Here is a 25,911-nt window from a genome sequence, read left to right on the forward strand (position 1 = left end):
AGCCAGTAATTATCGCAAATGAAAAACATAAATAAACAGAGATGTCCGTGTGTAAAATACAGATACCGGTCAATTAGCACTGGAAGTGTACAGAACATTGAAGGAGGAATTAGGAAAAAAATAAAACATCTATGATAGTTCTAGGGGCAGCGCATTGTCGTTCGAGGCTTGGACAGGAGTACCAAGAGATAGACATGCTATGTGGTGCATATGGAGAGGAGGAGGAAACGGCTGAATGATTTCCTGTATATGGCTTCACCATTAATTTCACGGCAACGGGGAAAATTTAGCCAAGGCAGTAGGGTTTAAGGATAGTGGAAGAAAAATATACTTTCAATGGGTATAACTGAACGGAGGTTAGCTGACTGGTGGATAAAATCAAGGCAAGAAACAGTACAAAATATAATACTGTTCGCAGCTAAGTGACCTGCACCGCCACCGTCCGAATCGAATGGTTCAGCCTTAACAATCTATCGATCAAAATAACAAAAGAAAAAAAATGTACAGGACTGCGCTTAAGTCTGCCTAAGAGATGGCGAAAGACATTTTACAGGATTGCCTTCCTTAAATGCATCGTCCTTGTCATCGTCACTGTGGTGGCCAACATCGTTATCTTTATTAACTAATTTACCGTCATTGTCATCGCTACTGTATACGCGCTCATCCTTAAGCTAGACAAGGCGAATCACGATCTGTTTCTCACGAGCCAGCGTGAAGTTGGGGCTTGCGCGTTCGGCTGGAGATCAGAGGGAAAGTTGTTCGGTTCCCGGTGGAGACCGTTTTTTTTTTCTTCTACAGTGCGGATAACGTTGTCTGGTCCCAATTTCTGCTGACATTTTCTTTTCACGCCAAGCATGAGGCAAGAAATACTTTCGCCTTCAAATACGACAGCGGCGAAGGGGGGGCATGTATAGTCATCATCATCATCAGCCTGACTATACCCACTGCAGGGTGAAGGCCTCTCCCATATTTCTCCAATTAACCCGGTTCTGTGCTAGCTGCATCCACTTGACCCCTGCGAACTTCTTAACGTCATCCGCCCACCTAACTTTCTGCCGCCCCCTGTATAGTCTGCACGACTCAAACATACAAAAGAGTCTCCTGCGCCATGTGGTACGCGCGGCCCGCGCTCTGTGTTGCGTCTCGAGAGTTGTCAAGGCCATTGCAGTTCCCAAGTTCTAGAAACTTCTCTATCCACTCGGCCCGCTGCGAGAGCGATGTGCTTCTCAAATGTCGTGCGCAGAATTTTGACTGTTAGCAGTGCATTTATCTGAACAGTACCGACGTTCCCCTTGCTTCAAAAAAGATATGGTTACAACCAGCAGCGAAACAAAAAAGCCCAAAGAATTTACTGTGGCCGGAAGGCGGTCGTAAATAAATCAGTGGTATCGAACACGAAGACATGCCAGGCAGAGAATGTTTTTGAACTCGCTGTGAACAAGTTGTCGACAGCCCTCGGTGGTGTGAAAGAGAAAATTAGAAAGCGCATTACTTCTCTTCGAACCAATGAATGTCCTTGCCAATAATTTTCTTGACCACCCAGCTTAAAATTCCCATTTTTCACAAGACACTAATGTCGTTCAAGAATGTGTTATAACCAGGGAGTTTATATATAATGTGAGGAAGCCAGCCAAAGCAATCATAATTACTGCCGCGTACCCCACGTAACAGCAGCACGAATCGGTTGCAGAGCATAGAAGGCAGAGATAGATTATCTGGATAATTCTCTCATTGTCATCTGGGGCATTTCCACATTTTACTTCAGAGATGCGTTCTGTAGGTGCTGAAGAATACAGTGCATTCAGCGGAAGAAAATGCGATTATTATGATGAGGCCTTCGTAAATTAATAAGAAGAAAAAGCCTCTGCATAAACCCCATATGTATAGCAGGCCTAGGTCTACATTGCAGAACGTGAGCCTATTAGCATGTGACACTTGCGGTCAGGCTTACCTACTATTGTACCAAACGGCTATAATGAACTGCTCGCGGGACCAGACCTCAGACTTCGTTATAAAATGTTAAAGTTATCAGTGTAAAAAAAAAGAGAAATCAGTTGTGTTTGTATCACTCTGTTCTTTTGTTCTGAAGTGGACTGTTGCTTATCCTTGTGCTACCTTACTTCTAGTTTTATCAACCTGGAAAAAACGAAATTCCATGGGAATGAGATTCAGGCTAAACAGGAACACAACTGCAACCCTTGTGTGCCATGATGATCGAAATGGGCGTTCCCGGCTTATCGTCGTGCGGGGTCAACGTAAGTATTCACTTGGTTTTACACTTCACTGCACGACCAGAAACTGAGGGCGACAGCTCTGAAAGGGCAACCAGGTAACATGGTGTGTCTGTCGGAGCTACAGCGAATAATTACTAGCTCCGACAGCGTTTAGGTTAGAACTGACACGTTTATCAGCGCCGCTCGCGCTGCTGCGCTTCGTGTCCACTTCGTCCTTGTCGGGCGCCATGCCATGGCTCGGGGCGCTACATGTATTAGGTAATGCTAGTCTTACCTTGTAAGTAGTGCCCCCAAAATAAAACGAAACATGGGCCGGTGCGGGCTGCTGATGAGGCAAAAACAAAGAGTATGAAGCTGAACATCCTGGTGACCCACACACACCCAAGCTGTACATATGCGCATCCACTTGCTAGGCGCGCCGCAAAACTAAACTTCGTTCGTTCCTTTGCTCCATTTTATTTTGGGGACACTATTACGCAGCCGTGATAAACCAAGCCAGTTGAACGGACAAGGTTTTGAATTTTGCGAAAATGGAATGAGGCGCTGGCAACAGGTGGCGCAAGATGGGGCTAATTGGAAGCTGGTGTCAGAGGCATTTTTCCTTCCGTGGCCGTACAGATAGGCTGATGGTGGTGAGCCTGTAATAGGCATACTCAAGGAGCAGATGTTTGTCTACGTCATCCTTTGGGGCAAGACGGTGGCTGTGGACCGGGCAAAGTCAAATGGTATGTCTGCAGGAAAGCGGTGCAGGGAGGGCTGTTGTTGAAGCATGCAGCGACGTGCTAAAGGATCAAAGTATTGCTATGCTTGTTCATTGATCGTGTCATTTTAAAGCAACTCCAAGAAGGTGATTATGGTCATATTCTAATGCATCAGATACACAGAGACGGTCATTGCGAGTATCCGGAGACGAATTTAAGTGTTTATTTTTTCACTCAATCAATCATTTAATAAATAAATGTGCAATGACAAACACACAATTCCTGGGTCAATAGCGGAAGCTAGATTAGACGTTTGTCGCCATCTAGCAGTCGTAGACATTATTAGCAGTGGAAACAATCTTGAAGACGCATGATGAGAGGCTTCAGAATAATTGAAGACAAGCTAAGCCACGTGGCAAAAAGCATAACGGCAATCGATGAACCGTAAAAGAAAAGCGCAGAAAGGTCGTGTAAAAGCAGGAAAGGGTGTGTACGGAATCTTAGACTGTTGATTTATACAAACCGCATAACAAGAGGGCAGAAGCACATGTTGGATGGCGCAAAAAAACAAAAACAAATCCACGTTTGACTGCATCAGAAATGTTTCCCTTGTCATCTATTTTTAGGCAGTGTTGTGACTAGGTAATTTTTTTAGTAGAATATTTTTATGGAAAATCGAAAGTTAGAGAAGTACCTGGTTTAGGGCTAGTTGAGTCATGCTAACCAATGGAACGGCGCCAAGGCACGACACAATAAGAGAATTCAAAGGCTGCAGACCCGTGCTGGAAGGAGCAGTGTCTATAGACAAAAGCAGAGAACGAGTGCTTTCTTTCTTTCTTTCTTTCTTTCTTTCTTTCTTTCTTTCTTTCTTTCTTTCTTTCTTTCTTTCTTTCTTTCTTTCTTTCTTTCTTTCTTTCTTTCTTTCTTTCTTTCTTTCTTTCTTTCTTTCTTTCTTTCTTTCTTTCTTTCTTTCTTTCTTCCAATGGGCGTAAAAAGTCGCATCATGCGGCTTGACAAGCTCCCATCGCTTATGCGTGTTCGGCAGGGCAATGCAGACAACAGTAGTGGTTAAAACACGTGCTTAGTGCGCACAGGTTACAAATTACAGGTTACAAAAATAGAACTACAGTGACAATCAAAAAGCAAGAAACTTCAAAGAAACACATTCAAAGAAACTCAAGAAACACCTCGGGAGGATATCACAGAACACCCATACATTGGTCTTAACTCGGAAGAAAATCAGAGTACAAACATTTTGTATGGACTGTTCTTGACAGAGATTACAGAAACAAGAAACAAGAAGAAATGAAGATACTTGAGGCTTATCATACACAGAACGCTGGGCCGACGTGCATAAGCACATCGTCGGTAAGACGCAGTGATCAGGAACTGGGTTTTTAAACGGTCACGTGTAGATGCTGAGAATGTTATTTATCGGGGTTTTTTGGTTACCATGTTCTGGTTTTGATGGTCATGTGCGCTTCCCCACAATGAGCCATTTTATAGTGATTCTTTTCTATGCCTTGTTTTGGCGGCGATATGCGTTTCCTTTAAACATCTTGTCTCTGGTTTTGTGTCGCAACTTTCCGCTTCTGTTGCAATATTTTATATCTGATGTACACCGGAGTATGAAAGGTGGTGTCTTCAGCAATAAACTCAGTTGGTAGTAAAGGCGCTCTTTCTATCCCTCTTCTTTCCTGCGATTGTGTCCTTACGCCGTTCCTTCGGTTAGTAAAACTTTATGCAGTGTATTACTTCAAGTAGAATGGTATGAAATAACACTGAACAATGGTAGAGGAAAGGAAGTCTGAGTTCGCAGGTCGAGCCAGCGTTTCGACTAGTGGACTTGTCTTCGTGTGAGGAAAGCCAAGTACCAGACGTAGGCAAGTCCACTTGTCGAAACGTTGGTCTGACCTGAGAACTGTGGCTTCCCCCTTCTACCCTTGTTCAGCGTTCTTCCATACCGTGTAGCCATCAAGTAGAATGGTATTTCGTATTTTTGCACCTGCGTACTGTATAAGGTACTGGACCGTAAAAGCTACAGTAGCAGGCAGATTGAAGTTTAGTCATTCTTGTGTTTCTGGCGTGTAGAACAAATATTGTAAACGAAAGTGGACGATCATTAAGTATGATAGCATTCACAATGAGGAACACTTTAATGAAGGTGTTAGTGAATGCCACTCTGAGGAGGTCATTATAATTTTTGAGAATAATGATGGGAGATAACTATGATTTGAATGTAAATGTCCATGACTCACTAAAGTAGGTTAAATGGGAATGCAATATTGAAAAGTAACATTATAACTTATTAAAAATGTTATAGTATAGTACTGTTTTCAATATAGTACTGTTGAAATACATGCGTGTCAGAAAAACTATATAGAATGCTGAAGCAGGTTTTGAGCGCATTTTTGTAATGTGCTGCTTGAAGTGTAACAGGTCGCCACCTAAATAGTTTTCCTGAACAAAACAAACATTTCATTGATTCTACCTCTTCTAAGACTGTCCCATCAATTATAACATTCAGGATATATGTGTTAATAAACTTATTTCTGGAACGATAATGGAACATATATTTATATATTTTGTGGGATCTTATTTCAGTTATATCAATCTTGTACTCAGCATGCTTTCACTTCTATAAATGATTTGTTTGAAAACGTTGTGTAGTCGCCATATGAGACAGCCCTAGATGAGGTTAGAATTGTTGGAAAATCTTAAGCACACAAAATATTGCTTAGCACTGAGCCTTGGACACACCTATTTCAATGGCTATGTAAGATGAAAACACCATCGAGATAAACGTATTCATTTCTGTTTATAAATATCAGTGGTAAAAAGTGTACTGCGAAAAAACATGAAATTCAAGCATTTTGAACAAAACAGGACTCAGTTCTACGAGGGACCTGTAATTTACAAATACTTTTAGATCGTTAGCTTGTTATTGCGTTCATTTCTGAGTTTCGTGATTCGCCGCGAGATCAACCCACAGGTGGCGCCGCCGTTGCTCCAAAAGTGTGGATTGACAGCCGGCGGAGCTTGCAGAAACGCACAAGGTGTCGGTTTGTTTCCAAGTTTACAGCGGGCTTGTTGGCAAAGAAACATAGCATCTGCAAATCATGAGGGATTTACCGCTTAGAATTTTTAACTGTTGAGAAAAACCGTATAATTAGTGAATGCTGCTGAAAAGAATTACCGATTGTAGGAAAACAAGGCAAGCAACCATCCGTCTTTTAGATTTGCTGGCGTCGTTTTGCACACATTTTTCGCTGTACCGTGCATCTGAGCCTGGCATTTTTGTTTCGTTCAATTTGCGAAATGAAGTTTGTTTTGTTCTGTTCACCTTTTCACCTGTATTCGCGTGTCTGACACTGCACGAGTAAAGACAGGCAAATTTAGTGTGAGCTACCTCGTGTGCACCCCAAGGAGTGGTGCAGTGGTTATGGCGCTCGACTAATGATCCCAAGGATGCGTGATCGAATCCCGCGGCCTCGGCGACCGCTTTTCGATGGAGGTGAAAAGCAAGGCGCCCGTGTGCTGTGCGATGTTAGTGCACGTTAAAGAACCCCAGGTGGTCGAAATTTCCGGAGTCCTCCGCTACGGCGTCTCTCATAGCCTTAGTTGCTTTGGGACCGTTAAACCCTACAAAACAACAAACAAACAAACCTCGCGTGCATTACGCCTCGTGAATTCAAGGTTCACTGTTGTGAAACGGTGCTATCACTGTGAAGAAAATTGTCATCCGAAATATACTTTCTGAGAGGAATGTAGGTACACTACTCATGCTTTTTCCTACCCCACGTCTGTTTTTGTAAGATGAAGCCGCTGTACCTGTCTTCAACGACTGGTGCACTACAGGACACAGTTAAATTCGTGACGATAATAGTTGCTTTGCTACCATCTTCCAAGCTCAGGCACATGCAAGGATCGTGCTCCGACCTGCCTTGGAAAAAGAGACACAGATTGGCTCGCCGCGTAGTCCCTTAAATTTCAGATTAGATACAGCACAGGCAGGGTATATACTGCCTGGCGGGTTTGCAACACTCTAGCTGTCACTGCACATCAACTCTGGCTAGGCAAAGCCGGCACTGCTGCGAGCTGTTACCCCAAAATTATGTCCCGCCGATACAGTAGAGGAACTGTTGCCGCCCAGTAAAGCTGACTGTAGCGCGTCGAGTGCAGCGGCAACGTTCGATGAACTCACCACGAGGCGAGTTCTTTTTGCAGGCAATGAGAGTGTGACGGAAGAAAGAATATGGGAGCATAAGAAAGCATGTGGGAATATTAATGCAGTTGAATGATGGTAAATAAGTAGTGTAATGACGGATGATAATGCGACTGTACTTGACCGTGGGACAGGAGAATTTTACACTCGCAAAACGTTAGCACCTTCTACCTTCCACAATCAGTTTTCTTTGAAATTCAAGCTGGGAATGTTAGCTGCTGCGAAGACATTACAAATAATTCAGTATGAGCGCGGTTTTGCTCAGGCAAATACTTTTAAGGGAATGATCTCTTTATCACTGTAAATATGGAGCAGTCATCTCGTTGTGCAAATCAGAATTGTAGGATTATTATCAGAGCAGGGGCTGGATATAAAACAGTTTTGAAAAGAAACGAATTTTCTACGTATTCTTGCGACTATCAAACCTATTTATCCTTAACACGATCTAGCAAAGAGCTGGCGAAGAGAGATAGTTAAGCCCGTATGAAGCTTGGCGCTTTTCATAAACAGCAGCAAAGAGAGCAGGAACACTCAGCCGAATAGCGATTTTACCAATATGATTAACACGGGAGAAGAAAGCACTCGAAGAACTTGATCGCGCGTAGGGCTCAGAATGGCCTGTAAATCTGCATCTGGTCGGCAACGGTATGCTTCAGTAGCGGTCGGATTGCAAACGCAAGCGAGAATATAAATTTTTTTGGCGGTTACATTAAGTTGTATGGACGTCGAAGATCCATTCGTTTTGTTGTCGCGCATGCTTAATGACACCATTGCCGTGTTTGAGACGCCGTTCTACAAAGAACCTCAAGCGTTGAATACCGTTGGAGGATTTCATTATACACAATGGAAAGATCGCCCAACTTTCGGCATTACTTAATGTCATTATACAGCCTGAAATACTCGAAAAGACCAGTTATTGCTTTCATTGAAGCGTAGGATCATACCCTGATCATACCAACATCGTAAGAAGCAGACTGGTAGCTATTAAAGCGCACCAGAATTGTGAAAAAACACCATACGGCCGGTCGTACGCAGGCGCGTAAACACTGCTGCAAAAATTTGTTGGCTAGTTGGTCTATTACGACGTAAAAAACCTTCAGCGCAAATGAAATAGCCCGCAGGCGAAAAGAATAAGGGACAGGAAAGAGTGCTGTTAGCACAAATGAAGTAGCCCGATGGCAGATATATGATACAGGAAAGAGCGCTAAAGTTTTTTTACATCGTCATGGACCAACTAGCCCAACAAAAAGTTTTACTTCAGTACCTTTCTTCTAGAGTGGGCCCTTCGCTATGCTTTTCAGAGCTCTTTCATGTGCATTGTTTTTTTCGCCTTCGGGCTACTTCATTTGCACTCAAGTTTTTTCCCATCATAAAGACTGATGCATAGCAGACGACGCGAGCCCGCATCCACACTAAGTTTTGCCACTGCGCCGCAAGGTAGCGACTCTGCTCGACCTCGCGGCCGTGTTCCTGGACGTAATACCTTGTGGGTTCTAGAGATGGCGCCTCGTACACGTGCGCCGCTCGGGTGCCTAGATGCCATCGAAGCACCCTTGGGCGCCGCATGTCGTTTCATATCGTGCTGTGTACAACAACCTTCGCCGTCTTCATCATTGTGCCCAGGCACAAGAAAACCGTTCTATCGCCGAAACCGATCACGCCTCGTGCAAAACTGCAACACACGTTCGCGCTGTGCAGTAAACATTGTCGTCTTCATCAAAGGCATCTGCAAAACACTCTCGCGATGGACAGTGAACATCGTCGTCTCCATCTGAGACGCTCCTTCATTTAACCACGGTAAGTATGCCATACACATTCGCCACCTCGCTAAAGAGAGAGGCAGCAGTCGTGCCATACAGGCTTCCCAGGCCATCGAACAATCAGAAGCCAGACTACCGTTGCCGAGAGGCTTACTGGGTGCGAAAGCGAGCCATGATCGAAACGGTAGCAGTGACTGCGGCTGCGGCCGATGGCTAACAAGCGTGAAGCTTGGTTCAATGATAGTTGGACGTCTACAGCTTTTTTTAAATTCATCGACCACTCGTCACCGGTACAGGTGACCCTCACCGCGCGTTGGCAGCCTGCTCTGCCCGTTGGCGTCAACTGGGCTATTTAAATGCGCCGGAGTGATGTGGGCGGGGCGGGGCGCGGTTAGGCGCCGCCGTGAACTGTTTCATTTTTTGTTCTTCTTGATCATCGATGTTTTTTTACTTGAGCAGGGAAAAGAGCATCATTTTGGGTGCCGTTATTTTCAATGTTAGTGGTACTAGTTTAAAAATATTTTCGTTTTCATGGGCTACCCATGAATTACCAATTCTTCATGCACATTTTTTCGCCTTAGTGAATGTCGCTTCGCGGTCAACACACTGTTTTTATCCTAGGCAAACGCGGTGACTACTGAGATACGCCAGGGTGCAGGGCAGCACCTTGATCGTGATGGTTTGGCGAGTTATGATGAGCTTAAAAAAGCCCCAGTCAGGCATGCATGCTTATAATGAGCATGACTTTCATTGCGAGCTTGGCATACTCAAGAAAGTATTTATTTTTATCTTTTCATAAATACTGTTGGTTGTAAGACCAAACGTATTTGCAAACAGTGTAGTAAATGAACTCCTAGTTTCGTAGCAAGGCTGAAAGTTGGGCGAGTTGAATCTGGTTCATTTTGAAGGTAGCGCGAAAAACGAGGACCAAGATTAGAGGGACACCATACGAGCGCTTTTGTTGGGCTCGTGTTGTGTCCTTCTACTCTTGGTCCTCGCTTTTGGCGCTACCTTCAAAATGATCCTGGCTTCGTGGGGCTTATATAACTCAAGTCGAACTTCGTAGCTTTGTTGAGCATCAATTTTAATTACGAGGCAACTGTGTTATATTGTAAGGTATTCTTATGAATGTAGTAAAGACAATAAGTTCAATCTCAGCAAAATCTTTCATTTAAAGCTGGTCTGTTGCTCACCTTTAGTAGTTAGAGTGCCATAGAAAACCCATAGAATGCGTTTTTGACGAGCCAAAAATATTAATAAAAAAAACCTACAACATTTTTCGAAGCGACACCCGCCGTGGTGGTTCAGTAGTTTAGCCTCTCGACTGCCGTTTCCGAGAACGCGGGATCGAATCCCGGCCGCGGCGGCCGCTTTTCGATGGAGGCGAAAGGCAAGGCGCCCGTGTGCTATGCGATGTCAGTGCACGTTAGAGAACCCCAGGTTGTCGAAAATTCCGGAGTCCCCCTCTACGACATCTCTCATAGCCTGAGTTACTTTGGGACATTATACCCCGTAAACCAAACCAAATCTTCCGAAGCAAGATCTGCTCGTATTCTAATTTGTTAAAGTATATTTTACAACATGCGAAAAGATTGCGTTCGTAAACAGCTTACCGTTGAAAAATTCGTTTGTTCACAATTTCTGAATAGATCAGGACATTTGGTTTCCGGACATGTAATCAGACCGGGCAAGAAGGGCATGCTGTCTTTCTTTTTTCGCCTGCCTTTAGTCTTGATACATAGCGGGGACTTACCGAATGTGGTCTGCACGCCTCTTTCATACAATAGAGAAATGAACGTCAGTCCATTTTCCGGGGACAATGCGATATAGACAGAGTGCAATGAATTTGCACGAATAGGGAACAACGATCTATGAGTACCTGTGGCATCTAAGCTGGATACACATCCAACTGGCGACAAAATAAGACAAGACACGCGCCAGCTTTCAAAAATAGGCAATACGAATTGGAACTGCATCGCCCCGCCATTTGACGTTGCACACCTGGCAGTTTAACTATACTGGGGCCCTGACCTTTGTTGCGTGCATGCGCGTCTTTGCGTGTTCTCAGCCATTTTCTCTTCCTCGCTTCTGGAGAACAGTATGGGCACATTCAAAGCTAGGCCCGAAAGTGTCGCTGTGCTTTAGTCAGCACCTCACGCACATGGTGCGATGGCTCACAGCGCGGGATGAAGCGTGCGCTGTTCGCTTTGAGCTGATTACGTATATTGTATCTATATAAACAGGATGTCACACAACTTTCCCGATTATCTATTTTATTCCAACAGTTTCGGACGGTGGACCATCGTTTTTCAAGGTAGAATTGAGAATTGATGAGGAGAATTGAGAATTGAGGTAAAATTGATTCTCAATTCTACATTGAAGAAGGATGGTCCACAGTCCGAAACTGCTGGAATAAAATAGATAATCGGGAAAGTTGTGTGACATCCTGTTTGAATTTAACTCTGGCCTATTAGTAACAAGCACACCATGTCTATATATATATATATATATATATATATATATATATATATATATATATAGCATTTAAAGGAGCGAACAGGCTCAGAGTGCAAGGCAAACTTTTTTTTATTATTCTCACTGTTGACCTTTACGGGAATGTTGTCGTGTGTTGATTATTGGAATAAAGAGCATTAAATGCAAAGCGGAAGGAAAAACAACGCGCCCGCCATCTTCACGGTAGGAGAGAGGAGTAGAGAATACATTTCATTCCCCCTGTGAGAAACACTATTTCATCTTTTTTTTTTTTTTTTGGTTCCGGAGAAAAACCGGCTGGAGACACGAGGCAAGGCTCGAGCCAATTCATCTCAGCCGCACTTAGTTGTCGTCGGCTACGGGCAAGTAGGCGGTTTGGGGATTAGCGCAGTCGGCGACGGGGACCTTTTCTGCTACAGCAGGTCCTCCCGGTAGTGAACGAGCCCGACGAAGGCGGGAGCGTAAACGTTATACATCGCTGCCTGTAGCAGACACGGGAGCTGAATAAGGTTGGCTGGATGCATTGGACGGGGAAGTTTCGTGTAAGTAGGATGATAATTATGAACGCTGTCAGTACGCGCTGGTTTGAGGCAGCCGATCGAAAAGCAGCTGGAAAAGACAATAATGACTTTCGTGAAGAAACTGGTACCACACGTGCGGCCCGACAGTGAGAAGTGATCAGGACTGTTGCGGAGGGTCAGGAGCCCGTAGATAGCGGCGAAAGGTGTGGAGCTGCGTGAGGTTATCGGTAGGGTTGGGGTATGGTACGTGCCAATCCTACAGAAACAAGTGTCCACCGAACGCCCAAAACTGTCCACATACTGTCTTAAATATATCTCTGCTCCAGCGGGTACTAAAAATACGCATTATCTGTAAACGTGTAAAAAAAAATAAAAGTCTTAGAGCCGCATCAGATGGCTGACTCGTACTAAGAGAACCGAAATTTCAAATATAGGATTTCTGAAGTGTAGAGCCTGGCGCTCACAGTATTCTAAACTCTGTGTTGTTGAGATCAAGAATCGGGCGAATCTCGTTAGCTAGTATTCAGGGTAATGCATTGGTGATACTTTCAAACTGTTAGAGCTAGGTGCCTTGTTGGAAACAGATATTTGTAGCTAGCTGTTGGCAATATAATACTTCTAATTTATTTAAATGCCAATGCTATCCGCGCTGCTGTTTCACATATTCTGGCTTCCGTACTTGTGTTTCAAATGTCGCGCGCATTTGCCGAGCGGTTTGCTGAAACACCTACAAGCTACCACGAATTCGTGGTGCACACACCTGCCACCTTTGTTGCATCGCGACGCGCCTATGCAAAGGGCGCGAAAATAAAAGGACACACTGGGCCAAGAGTCGCAAGCTCAAGTAACGGCGAACAAAACAAAGAGAGCGTTTATTTTCAGTAGAGAGCTTATATATCCTACGCCACATGGTTATTAGCACACTAAATGAATTATCTAGGTTCCCAACATGCAACGTAAAAAAAACTAAACACTGAAACAACACATTATCCTCTTCGAGAGACAAAAGTCACAATTTAGAAGTCCTGAAAACGTGAGGGAATCCGTCAGTTGCTTGTAGATGGTTCTTTTGACCTCAATATCCCAAATTTGTCATTTCCAGGGGATTGAAGTGAACTATGTGGTGACTTCGCAGGCTTCGTAGGAGCTATCAGAAACAATTGGGAGCTGGCTTTATTACCCAGGTCTGCATCTCTCGAGTAGGTTAGAAGCATGGCGACTGCGGGCTCGTCTGTAACTCTTCTGGAACTGACACCAGCCGGATGCTTTATACGTCTTTCCATCCTCCAAGAGGAACGTGTTCGGTCTCAGCTGCTTCAGCACTCGCAACGGCTTGGAATAGGATAGTCTCGTCCTACCTGAATTCGCTGGGATGCGAACTCGCACGTAGGTTCTCTCCCGGAGATTTGGAGCCTTCGCCACTCGCCTTTCGTTTGTATAGGCCTTCATATACGTCTGCCTTGCCTGAACGCGGGCACGTAGCTGCCCAATAGCCAAAGCAGATTCTTCAAACAGCTCCTTGGATGGCATGCCCACAATCGCAAAGCTAGTCCTGGACTGGTGGCGATGGAGTAAGACCACCGGGGATGCTCCTGTAGTAACGTGTGGGATCGCCCGGTTAACATATACTCCACGACTACCAACTGGATACATAGGCCCTCGAAAGTAGAAAATTGAATTAAGTCCTTCAAGCTTCTGTTAAACCTTTCCACTACGTCGTTGGCTTGCGGGTGATACACCGAGGCTACATGTGTATGGTGCCCTTCTCCTTTAGGAAATTCTCAAGCACGTGGGATTTAAACTGCGGTCCATTGTCTGAGACAAGTTATTCAGGGCTGACGACATCACACGGAAAGTTGCTGACAATTTCAGGCATCACTGTAATGACGAAGTAGACTTCGGGCCATTTAGAATGATAATCTATGAGAGTCATTATGAACTTCGGGCTGGCCCGCGGCAAGTTGAGGGGACCTACAATGTCAAAAGCCAGCTTCTTCCACGGCAGCTCCGGAGAACGTAACAAGCCACAGGGGTGCATTAACAGGCTTTGAAGACTTGTCAGCAGCTCGGCAAACATGACAATTTCTCGTTCCACCTGTCGGTCCATTCTGGGCCACCCATATCTTTCCCAAAGTCTTTGCTTTGTTCTTGTAATACCTGAGTGCGTGTCATGTGCGAACACCACTATTGATGTCAAAGTTGAGGGCACCACAATTCTGTCCGCTCTAAACAAAATATGTCATCTACCACTGAGAGCTCATCCCTCACCCCACAACAGGGCAGCAAATCTGGGCCAAGTCTCTTTGAGGGCCATTCCGAAGCAAGGCATTTAGCCACATTCTGTTTCATGTCCAGCAGTCACTGCTTGGATTTGTCCTTTGACAACAAGGCAGTACAATGGAAACCGCTTCAGCATCTAATTCAGGCTCAAGGCGCAGATATGACGGCTAGCCTGCACAAGGCGTCAGTAACTACATTATCACTCCTTTTCTGGTACCCAATATCAAAATTGTAGTACAAGACTAGCAGACCGCGTTGTAATCCGTAACGGCCGTCTACCAACATTTCTTGTCGATAGCAACGTCACTAACGCTTGATGGTCAATTCGGAGAAGGAATCGTCGGCCCCATAAGTAAGCATGCCTGTGTTTGCACGCGAAGATACATGTGAGAGCCTCGTGTTCCCCCGCAGAGAATTTGCGTTGTGATGCTTTCAATGCCTGGGATGTAGAGGCTACCGTTCGCAGCTCGTTCTCTGCTTGCTGCTACAGCACTGCGCCGAGCCCTGTGTCTGATGCATCTGTAGTCAAGACCACCGGAAGTTCTGCTTCAAACATGCGGCATGCGCTAAATGGCGATAACGCTTTTTTAATTGCATCAAAGCTATGCTGTGTGGCTTCGTCCCAGATGTATGTTGTTTTTTGCGCAAGAGTTTTCTCAGTGGTCCCACGAAGTTCGCATAGTGTGGCATGAAGCGGGAATAGCAGCCTGCAAGTCTCAATAATGATCGCAAAGCTGGCGCATCTTTTGGCGTGGTTGCCTCGGCGGTAGCTTTCACCTTTGAGTGCGTTGGGCCACGACCCTCCTCACTACTCACTACATGAACCGAAGAGGATATTTAGTCTACATCAACACATTTTTCATTCAGTGTGAGGCCTGCATTAGAAATCCCTTTCAGAACCTCTCGCAAATTCTCATCATGCTGGCGGGCAATCTTGCCCCAAACTATAACATCATCGATGTAGCAAAGTACCTCCTAGCACTCTTTAAGTATGGCTGAGACAAACGTCGGGAAAGCTGCAGGTGCAGATGCTAGGCTAAAGCACACCCTCCTAAACAGGAACAAACCTTCGTGCGTTATAAATGTCGTAAGCTCACGGCTTTCACTACTGATAGTAAGAGGCCTTCAATTCCACTTCAGAAAATCTAGTTGCACCTACCAGTTGATGCAGCAGCTCCGCCTTGTGCGGAAGGGGAACCCATCTACTATAATCGCCTTGTTCACCTCGCGCAAGTCAGCTCATAGTCCCGGAGTTGGGTTTCCTATAACGACGATCGGTGACGCCCATTCGGATGCGTCTACTCATTCGATGACACCAGGCCGTTCGGTCGGCACACCTCGGCAGACACACATTCCCGCAGTGCCAGCGGCAATCTTTGTAGCTTGGCAGATACATGCTTCACAGAAGGACGGACTTTGGCTTGGTGCACGAAGCCCTTGACCAGGCCAAGTTCACCGGAGAATAGGTAGGAAAACTCGCCACGCAGATAAACTGAGAGAAGTGATGAAGTCTCTGATTCTGTTTGGAGGCAACGGAGCGTATCCCCTTGAGCGTGCAGTTGGAAGTTCTGTATAGCATAAAGTACCAGAAGCGAAGCACCGCGCTCTAGGGCATTAAAAAGAACGGTTGCTCGAACCTGCTTGTAGGCTACGCTCGCCAGAAAGCAACCATTTACTGCAATTCATTGCTTCGTGTAGTCCATCGGTCTAACTTTCGCGGCCGTAAGTGGGCAGCCGAAGAAATGTTCTTGAAAACTTGCCTCACTCAGAAGCGAGGCCGACGAGCCAGTGTCGATGAGGAGGATCAGGGTAGTATTTTTGACATCAACGTTGATGTAGATACCTTTTCCTCGCACACCGTCAGAACTGAGGTTGAGAACAGAAACTGCAGGCATTCATCGTTTCAGTCGTGTCCATGTGTCCCCGGTTGTCCAGAGACTCGCACTTGCTTCTTCACTTGAACACCGATGCAAAGTGTCCGACTTTGCCAATATTTCAGAATTTCACTTACTTGGCATTCTCTTGCATTCCCACGATTATCGGTAGACCGTCAACGGTATACCATGCCGTAAAGCCACTAGGAGCCGCATGTGCAGGCCTGTCAAATTTTTTCCGCACGACCAAATTAGCTGACAGTTTCTTCAGACCACGACGCGTTTATCCAATGTACTTTTCAAGCTCCACGGCGCGACTCAGCGTAAGGCTTGTTCCCTCGCAAAGCAGGCGTTCACGTATTTGCGGCGATGCAGCCCCTACAAGTAGCTGGCCTCTTATGGCTTTCTCCGCTTGGGCATGGAAGTCGCAGCCTTCTGCGAGCTCGGGCGGTGCAGCGGCATTCGCTTCGAATGGCTCATCCAGCAGCTGAAGACGCTGTCGAAAGCCGTGCCGTTTCATCAGCTCGTTGACGCTAGTAGAACAATGCTTATCGAGTAGTGCAAGTGCCTCGCCGAAACCATCGGTGTCAGGCACGGTCTCAACGTGTACGTTGATGAGCGCCGCCTCTGTTAGTGGTGCCAAACTGTAATATAATTGCTTCCCCTCCAAGCCCAGTGCATTGAGTAGGATAGCCTTTCTGCGTCGTTGCGTGAGGTCCTCCGCAATGAAGGCCTCTAAGTAACTGAGGAACGCAATCTTCCACTGTTTCCACGACAATAATGCAGGACCGGGCGTAGCAAGAAATGGAGGTGGCGGCGGGTTGCAATTGAAGAAGGCAGCCATAGCTTACCGGAGTGAAGTGAGGCGCAGGCAGGCGTCGACAGAGAGGGCCAGCGATCATCGAGGCCTAATTTGCCGGCGTAGTGTCGCGAACGAAGAAGCCTGCTGTCGGAGACGGTTCAATTCGAACTCGCATCCTTGAAGTATAGACAATGCGTCAGGAGGAGGCTCGTAGGCGTGCGTCATGCGCAATATAGTTCTACCTCCTCGCTATTTATGTTTTATCGCGAGGAGCCTATGCAAAGTGCACTGAAGAAAGGACCCACCTGGCGGAGAGCCCCAAAATCAAGTAACGGAGAACCCAACAAAAAGCATTTATTTTCAATAGCGAGCTTATATAACCTACGTCACATCGTTATTAGCACACTAAGTGAGTTATCTAGGTTGCGAACATGCAACGTAAAAAAAAAGCTAAACACTGAAACACAATAACCTTCACTCTCTATTTTAGGGCGAAAGCATTTATTGGCTAATCAGGGGGCGTGGACAGAGCCTGTGAGCAGAGCGCGTTCGCAAGAACTGGCGCTTCAGAAAAAAAATCGTGTCACCGCCAAGAATCGGAGCACCATTCTTCCGTTCCCCAGCCGAGCGCGTAAACGCACGCCCACTCCACGCCGACTTCCTGAAAACGAGTCCGTAATTCTTCGTAGCGTAAGGACACCGGAGGGTGCTGAGTGAAACAGCAGCGACAGTAAAAAAAAAAAAATAAATAAAAAATAAAATAAAAAAAAATCAACAAAGCTGTTCTCTGAGTATGGGCTATGGGGCAACGGAAGCATTTCGAAATCTCCGCATGCGAAATAGGAAAAAACAAACAAACACTGAATCTCTCGTTACATGCGTGACGCCATCTAGCGAGGTTGACAAAAAACACCACAGCACAGTCATGGCCTCCGAGATCACCTCCGCAAGCACAACCACGGCCGGTCTCGAGGGAAAGAGCGCTTCTCTTCTCTTACGGCCTCTCCAATGGGGTCTGTTTCCACCGCCCGCCGCGCATCGGTGGGGTCGCCATCGCCCCACTGCCGCTCCTCCGCTACAGCCGTTCACGCACAAGGGAAACGCGCGCTATCTTTTAGCTTCGCCCGCGTCAGTTGCAACCGGCAGGTCCTGTCATTTCGCCCCTTATGGTTTATACAAAGTCCGTAATCAACATCGTACATTTATCGTGTACGAGGAATAAAATACAGTCAACAATCCGCTCACGCGCGCGCTCCTTCGCCAGTGCGGCCGTGCACGGTCGAATGGAGCTTCGGGTACACTTCAACATTTTTTGCCCCTAAGTTTTGTACAAAAATAAAATTACCAGGCTATGCAATGTGCCTTTGAATGTTTTGAGCAGGTGTAGCGCGACCTGACGTGAGTGCATGGTGAACTGTTTGGTGGAGATTCTGTCAATCGCTACCGTTTTCGTTTAGATCAGAAGAGGCACCGGCAAAAATTCATGGCGCGTCTCAGATTCAGAGTAAAGAACAAAAATTTACTCATATAGCAAAAATTTCACTTGTCCAGTGGAGTGGGCTGTTCTAGCTTCGTTCAAAACATATCAGTCGGTTGAAAGACCGAAGATTTATATGTAGTCTCGCGACTACTTTTAATCAAGGAAATGGGCATAAACAGTTAAGCAGAATCGAAAAGAGCGGCAAACAATAAAAAAAAAACTTGTCATCCAAGGTTACACATTGCACTACATATTCATCAATTCATCAAAATGCGACCTGCGTCTAGAAAATTCAGTCTCAAAATCTTCCTGCATGGCTTGTGCACATAAAGAGTTAGCCTCTCGGTCTCCTCTGTCACTTTCCTGGTAAAATTAAGTAAGAAGAAGAATTCTGAGAAATTTTTCAAATATCAAAGAAGCGGGCCTAATAACATAGCTGTTGTCAATTCCTTTCGGGCAACTCAGTGTTGAATTCTCAAATGCTGAAGGATCTTAAGTACTTCAAGAACATTTGTGTGTAGTAGGTGCACGGCAGCTTTTTCGAAAAAGAAATGCTTGTCCAATAGGGCAACAAGCTCTGGTTTCGAATAATGCAGTCCACTAGAATATCGTCCTCGTAGAAGAGCGTACTACATGGGGCTGCTTCTTTCGCTAGTTTCAAGAAGATTAGCGCAAGCGTCACACCCGAAGTTGATTAACTAAACGATATATCCAGCGACGTAAGGTAAACCGGAATATGTGACAGTGGGAAACGGGATGATAGGAGATGCCATCACTTCCTTCAGTGCCTTGATTTTTGCTCTCAGATTAAACGTCCGTCTTGACAATGTAGTCATGTGCCGCTAGCTGTTACGGCCCTCGCATCTAGCATATGTCGTTCCCTTTCCCACATTAACCTTACTTTCCCGAAGAGAGCCTCAATGGGTCGCTATATAAGGCTTGAAATGAGTCTTCAGTGAGAGTGTCCTTCTTTAACGCTTTAGAAGTTTCTTGCATACTTTCGATATAGCAGGCGAACTCATATGTAAGTCACTGCATCGAGTATCACCTTCATCATTTATTGGCCTCTTTATAGCATTTCGAGCGCAAGTGGTGTCATGAATATCAAATCGTTTTTTATTGTTTTCATAATAAACCTAATATCATGTAAAAATTTCATTGAAACAATGTTTATTTGCAAAATTAAAATAATGTTTATAATACCACACATTGGCTAATATATGAATTGTAATAACAATTAAAACTCAACCTTACAACGTTTACTTTGACTGTTACACTAATACTTTATATCATGCAAGAATTTTGCAATTTACATTACATTTTTAAGAAATTATTTTCATCTTCGGTGCTACATGAATGGTTTCGCATCTAGCGCTGAAAGACGGTTTTGCTGTTGCAGACGAGTTGCTGTCATGTTAGCCTTGAAAAAGCTTCGATGTGATCACTGCTCATTCAGTTTTCTTTTTTTTTTTTTTTGTTCGTATTCTTGTACAGGCTTGGGAAAAATTCGGATTATAATGGACAAAAGTAGCTACCATGCCGCAATGTATGCCATGCTTGTCGAACGTTTGCTGAACGACAGTGTTCTTTATATCCGTTCACGCGTGTAGTACGTTGACGACATGCCGCTGCAGCATCTACCTTGTGTGTTCTTTAATTTCTGGGCTGCACTAACCACGAAACTCGCAAGCGACAGCGCGAAACCAGGCAAAAGCCACCCGCCGCCGCTGAAGCAGACGCGGAGCGAACAGTGAGCAGGTCGCGCCCTTTGCGGAGGCGGAGAGCGCCACTCAAGGAGAAACGTTCCCATTGTTCCCGCGGCGATTGAGAAGGCCGTAAGAAAGAGCGCGCGCTCTCTCTCTCGAGACCGGCCGTGGCACAACACGCGCGCGAGGCTGATCTCAGAGGCTATGGCACAGTAGTCGCGCGCGGCTCTCGCCAGGGGTGGGCAAATGAGCCTCGAATTAGCACAAAACGCTTGTTAGAAACGGCAAAAGAATAATGAAACGAACATACAGCAACATAGTCGGCAACAGTAAGAGATTTTGCATTACTGCACCTAAGCAGGCTGAAGTGCACCCTGGACATTTTAACCTGAGAAGTAAGAAGTACGCATAAGCGAGCTCCGCCAGCGTGGGTGAGCAAGAAAAAACACTGCGTGCCGAAGGCACGTGCTGTTTCAAGCATACACGCGAAAGTTCAAATTTCCTAAAACGCAGACCCAACACCGACGCCTTTGTTTAGGGCAAATTTGGTATCTTTCGTATTTTAAAGGGTGTGCCTTTCCATCCGGAATAAGGACGCAGCGAATATTTCTCAGGACAGCCAGCTTGTTCGCAGGAGTTTCGCTATATTCTTGCATATATTGCAAAGTTCGTTTTTTGTTTGTGTTCCTTGAAAACTTTGTGTGAAGGTTTGTACATGCGTGTAATTTATTCCTGGGGCATGAACATGCTATCTAAGCGGGGAAAGTTTTGTTTTGAATCGAAATGATAAGTGTCGCCTAAAGAGGCTAACCAGATTCCCACGCTTTTTCAGGTTTCGGATGTCCAACTACAGTACTAATAAAGTACCTTATTCGCCTTGCCTCGGAGAGACTACTTTTAAAGACTTTGGGTCGCCTTCACTAAAGCAGTCTATATATGGTGGACTCTATAGTGGAAGTATTAAGGGGCTGCAGGCTTCCACGTCACTAATTCCGCGCGCCGGGCTGTATGCGACCGCCTTTGTAAACTCTAGTTGCACCACATTTTCAGCTGAATGCTGCATTGGTGTTCAATTCCCCCATCCTCATACCAGCTACACCTATCTGACAACAGAAAACAAAACTGGATGACATTCTAGACACGTTATCGTCTTTCTAGTGTGTCATCTGTTCTCCCAATGAAAGTACCAAGGTGGGCTTTTACCCGCCCCCCAAAATTCAAAGCAATAATTTTTCTTTACTCTTTATTCATACAACAATTTTTATGCCCTATATTGTTGAATAATAAATGGCGAGCCGACATAGATGTTTGATCATAATACATGAATTCCATATTAACAACTAAGTGAACAATATTCATATATAATCATCTTGTACTTATATTACAATAATAAAACTTGAATGATATCGCCAGTTATGACACTCAAAAGTAACTACAGGAGAAAAATAAACGGCATAAAACACAAGCAACTTTTCTTAATATAAGTATTGCTTTGAATAGTTTAACACATTCAAGTTATTCCACGGATGGTCATGTCACAAAATAAAATCAGTCGTCCGGCACCAGGAAAACGTGACAAGAGGTACCAGAAGACTGAATAGAACATGGTGCTTGCAGACCGAATAACACGTTTGAGTTTGTTGGCGCTGATTTCTCATCGAAGCAACTAAAAGCAAAACATTTTTCTCTTCGAAAATGCCTCTCGGAGATTATGAATTGCCATGCGATAGGCTACACCGATGTCATTTGCAGGGGGAAGGTGCTACTCGATATCAAAGGTTTATTCGATACCATTTATTCCGTTCGCTGACAGCAAGACCTATAGGAGTCACTGCTAATAAAGCGAGCAGGGTTTTGTTTTGTGTGTGAGCTGTGGGACAGTTTTTTGCCGTTAACCATTGTTTGCATTGCTGTCCTCAAGACGATTTCGTACGAGCACCAGGATGACCCAGGAAAAGCCTTCCCCGACAGCCCGACAGTTTTTCATGTTTCGTGGCCATCCGAATCCAGGAAATACGACAAAACATTGAGCTGGAAGTCGACCGAGTTGGCTGGGAAAAGTCAGAACAACGTATTGTGGCCAGCGCCCAATCTTCGCCCCAGCTGATTCCGCCCAGCGCGCTGCTTCGTAGCTCTTTGCGTATCAAGGTTTTAAAAATGCACACTAGAAAAAAATTCCTCTACATACTTTGTGAAGCTCGAAAACGGACATTTCGAATAACATGCAAATGTTCTTTTTCTTTTTCGGGCGGTGGAGGAGCATCTGCCTCATCTAACCCCCCCTTTAGGACAGCCACTATCTTTTGACCGCATTCCTCTGCCCTCTCCTATCATCTCTGCCATGCTGCTAGCGCAGACGAATGAGCGTTGGTCATTGTTGGTTAGCTAATTAGCACTAGCACGAGACGGTTGTGACTGGACCTGGGCCTGTTCTGCTACCAGCCACTCATTTCATTATTAAGACCAATAAAAATACTAACTGCAGTACTTTGTGTTGATGTGGAACTTCGACTATATTAGCTATCTCTGCTGTGTGGCGTTGTGTTTCAGAGACAGTTATTCTTTCTTGCATTTATTAAGCACAAGACATTACTAGTCAAATTAAGCGAAAATCATGCAGGTCTTTGTTGTAGTTGCTGGACACATCTTGCAACCAGGCCGTACAAACTCGTAAACTATGGTGGCTTTGTTGCGACAAGACTCGGATGTCACCAATGTGGTGTGCACCAACACATGCAAACACCCATTTAAAAAAGAACTTTAAATAATTTATCAACACTTTCAGCGAAATTGCGGCCACAGAAAGAGTGACCATTTCACACTCTGAAATATGGGCCGTCAGACATGTCGTGATTAAATATAGTTTTTCTTGTTTTCTTTTTCTCTCCATTGCGTCAGCTCGCTTTTCGTGTCCTCCACTGTCAAGTCCATCAAAGATCCTCCATATGAAAAAAACGAATCCACGCACATACCGATTCACGTGCAGTGATGGGTACGAAATGGAAGGAAAACGTAACCTTCACTGCCTGGAGCACGGACAATGGAGCGATCCCATACCCCATTGCAAGCCCAAGTCTGGAACATCAACGAATCATACCTCGGCGACGCAAACTGGGCAGACTGGTGCCCAGCCGCCGGCAAGACCATCGGATGCAGCCATATCAACGCCTGCGCGACATGGTGAGGGACATGCCGCGCAGCGCTATTCGCAATATTTACGCCCTATGTGGGGAACGACGAAATCGTAAATGGAATGGAAAGGGATAACGCCGGCTCTGGCATAAACTCAAAAGTGTGCAATCAGATGTAATGGGCAGAAACGTGCCTCTGCTGTTCACTAACAAACTTACTTCTTCAGGCATACTGAAACACACTGTAGCAGAACGGAAAGGCGGAGAGCTGCCGATGGAGCACAAGATCCGCAATTCGCTAGGGGTTGAAACCTTCTAAATATATATAGTTAAGAGCAGAAATCAGAGCTGTGAATTTTCTATCCGTTGTAGTGTTCGAGCTTGCTAAGTACTGCCGCAGCCGTGTGACGTGCGTACAGCCTTAGTCGAAAGTATTAGATACTGAAGAAGGGGTTTGCTTCTGAGTCCTCCTATATATAGAGTTCCGTAAATCGCTGTGGAATACATAAGCTCGAGAAGGGTAAGGATAAGATTTCTCGACACCTTGGAGGTTATGAGCTCTGGAGATGCACAATGAGACCCGTTACAGGTCTTAGAAACTGGCCGCTTGGGCAGTATATTTTTCACGAAGTCTCTACACTGGGCGATTCCTCTGTCCGAGGGAGATGCAAGACACACGCAGCGGGCCGTGAAACAAACATTTTTATCTTACAAAGGGCATTCAGGTCCGTCCATGCAGATACGGGGGGGGGGGGGGGGGGGGCAGGGGGTCGTCGTAGGGAGAGCAGCCAGGGTGCGGGCAGCAAGAAACCGGAGAGAAGAGGGTGCGAGACGTCGGCGCGCCTTGTTTTATGGGGTCCGAGCGGGGACCGATCGGGGACAGGTTTCCCCGCCGGCGGGACAGCAGTGGGGCAGTGCACAGGGAGCGGCGGGAAGCGGCGCGTCCTTCAAATGTGGCTGGCGCGCTGCGCTGCCTCGTGCGTGGAGCAGGGTCCCACAGCACACATAGCCCGACGGAGCCCCATGCCGGCAGGTCGTGGCATGTGCCAAGCTTGCGAGACGCGTAGCGCTTTCAAAGGAGGATTTCATCGTCCTTCGGTGCGTATATATAGTGTTGAAACAGAGAGTATGAGTAAGTGGATGAGAAAATGCGTTTCATGCAATAAAGGCTACAGTAATATTCGGAACGCGCAGTCCGTGTAAAAGCCTATGTCTTGGCGTTCTAAGCATATAGCTATGTAAAATGAATGATGAGCAGTCTATTTCCCGGTGCGACCTGTCTAGTGCACTTCTTGGCGCAGCCCGTGGCAACAAGCACAAGAAAAATCGTGTTTCGTGTTTCGATAACTTCTTCGGGAGTGTGTACATTTACTCGGCTTGCATGCTGGTCAGTTCTCTCCCTTGACACAACAGCGTTAGTGCTATAGGTCAACCAAAATACAAAGGCTGATAAGGTTTGTGTGGTCGCGTGATGTTTGGCCGAGTTAGAAAAAATTTTCCAGACGGTTCCATACGAATTGGAGCGTGAAATATAGACTTTTACAAGCAAAATAAGATTATTACTCCAAAAATTCCTCACCCACAGCAAATGCAGGCATTGTCCAGAATGAGGTAAGTATCACAACACACTAACTCGTCCCGCTGGGGTGGCACAGTGGTCACGGCGCTCAACTACTGTTCCCAAGGATGCGGGATCGAATCATGGCCTCGGCGGTCGCTTTTCTATGGAGGCGCAAAGCCAGGCGCTCGTGTGCTGTGCGATCTCAGTGCACCCCTAGATGGTCGAAATTTCTGGAGCCCTTCACTACGGCATATCTCATAGCCCGAGTTATTCGGGGCGTTAAAACCCACGAACCTAACCAAAACACCAACTTGTATTGTACATACCGTAGTTCATGTAATGCACGCACAATATCTCTCGCTTGCTTAGAATTCCCCGGGGTTCAGAGTCTAGCTGTGTTACCCAGAAACGCCACTTCTTTATGACCCATTCGGCTTTGCATTATTTAGGGCCTCTGGTGCTGCAGGCACCTCGTAGCGAAACAATTTGCATTTCGCTTGACTGCTCAGCAGTGATCTTCCATGAGCTGCGGTACTCCAGAATAAACATATGTCACTCCAGTCTGCAACGTATAGAGAAGGATTAAAACCAGCAGAAAGACGCAGACAAAGAAAGAAGCACACAACACTACGCTGGACTGACAACTGAGTTGTGTTTATTACAATTGTTTCTTCTGAGCAGGAACTATTGTTCAAGAATACAGGAATATATGGTTACAGAGCCCCGTCTCCACGCTGAGGCACCCATAAACATTTTGGCATTTCTTCTATAAAAGAAGGCTTAAAGAAAAAGAACAATCGTTGGCTCTTGCCTATCCCCCTCGTGGATATGTGGCAATATTTGATGGCACAACAACAATGACAAATCTGACCCAAAGAAAAATACGTTTAGGTTGCCGTTTCTTAGCGTACATCCAAGGTTGTTGGGGTTCCTTCGAAGTGCGCTTGATTTCTGCGCGGTGGGATGGCGATGCAAAAGCGACATTCACGCCACTGCGCGACAAACTGATTTTCAAACGTGGTACGTTAGGCATCGGTGAATGGCATACAGTTCGAATTCTGTGGCTAGCGAAGCTCGATCGTCTTTACATCCCATCCCCCCCCCCCCCCTACCCACCTTTAAGCTTCAGTCCTACTGAGGCCA

At 45.7% G+C, this 25,911-nt stretch overlaps 1 long non-coding RNA gene across 1 annotated transcript in view; it reads left to right on the top strand.

Annotated features, from left to right (window-relative positions):
- Positions 1-23,301, top strand: part of LOC146201606 (uncharacterized) — a 57,849-nt gene extending 34,548 nt beyond the window's left edge. The window contains exons 2-3 of the long non-coding RNA XR_014701668.1: positions 2,127-2,255; positions 22,975-23,301. This is a non-coding gene — a long non-coding RNA (uncharacterized LOC146201606). The remainder of the gene's footprint in view (positions 1-2,126; positions 2,256-22,974) is intronic.
- The last annotated feature ends 2,610 nt before the right edge of the window (positions 23,302-25,911 follow it).

The sequence above is a fragment of the Amblyomma maculatum genome, chromosome 1 (assembly GCF_055883805.1).
Source record: "Amblyomma maculatum isolate TAMU_Amacu chromosome 1, ASM5588380v1, whole genome shotgun sequence".
Lineage (NCBI taxonomy): Eukaryota > Metazoa > Arthropoda > Arachnida > Ixodida > Ixodidae > Amblyomma > Amblyomma maculatum.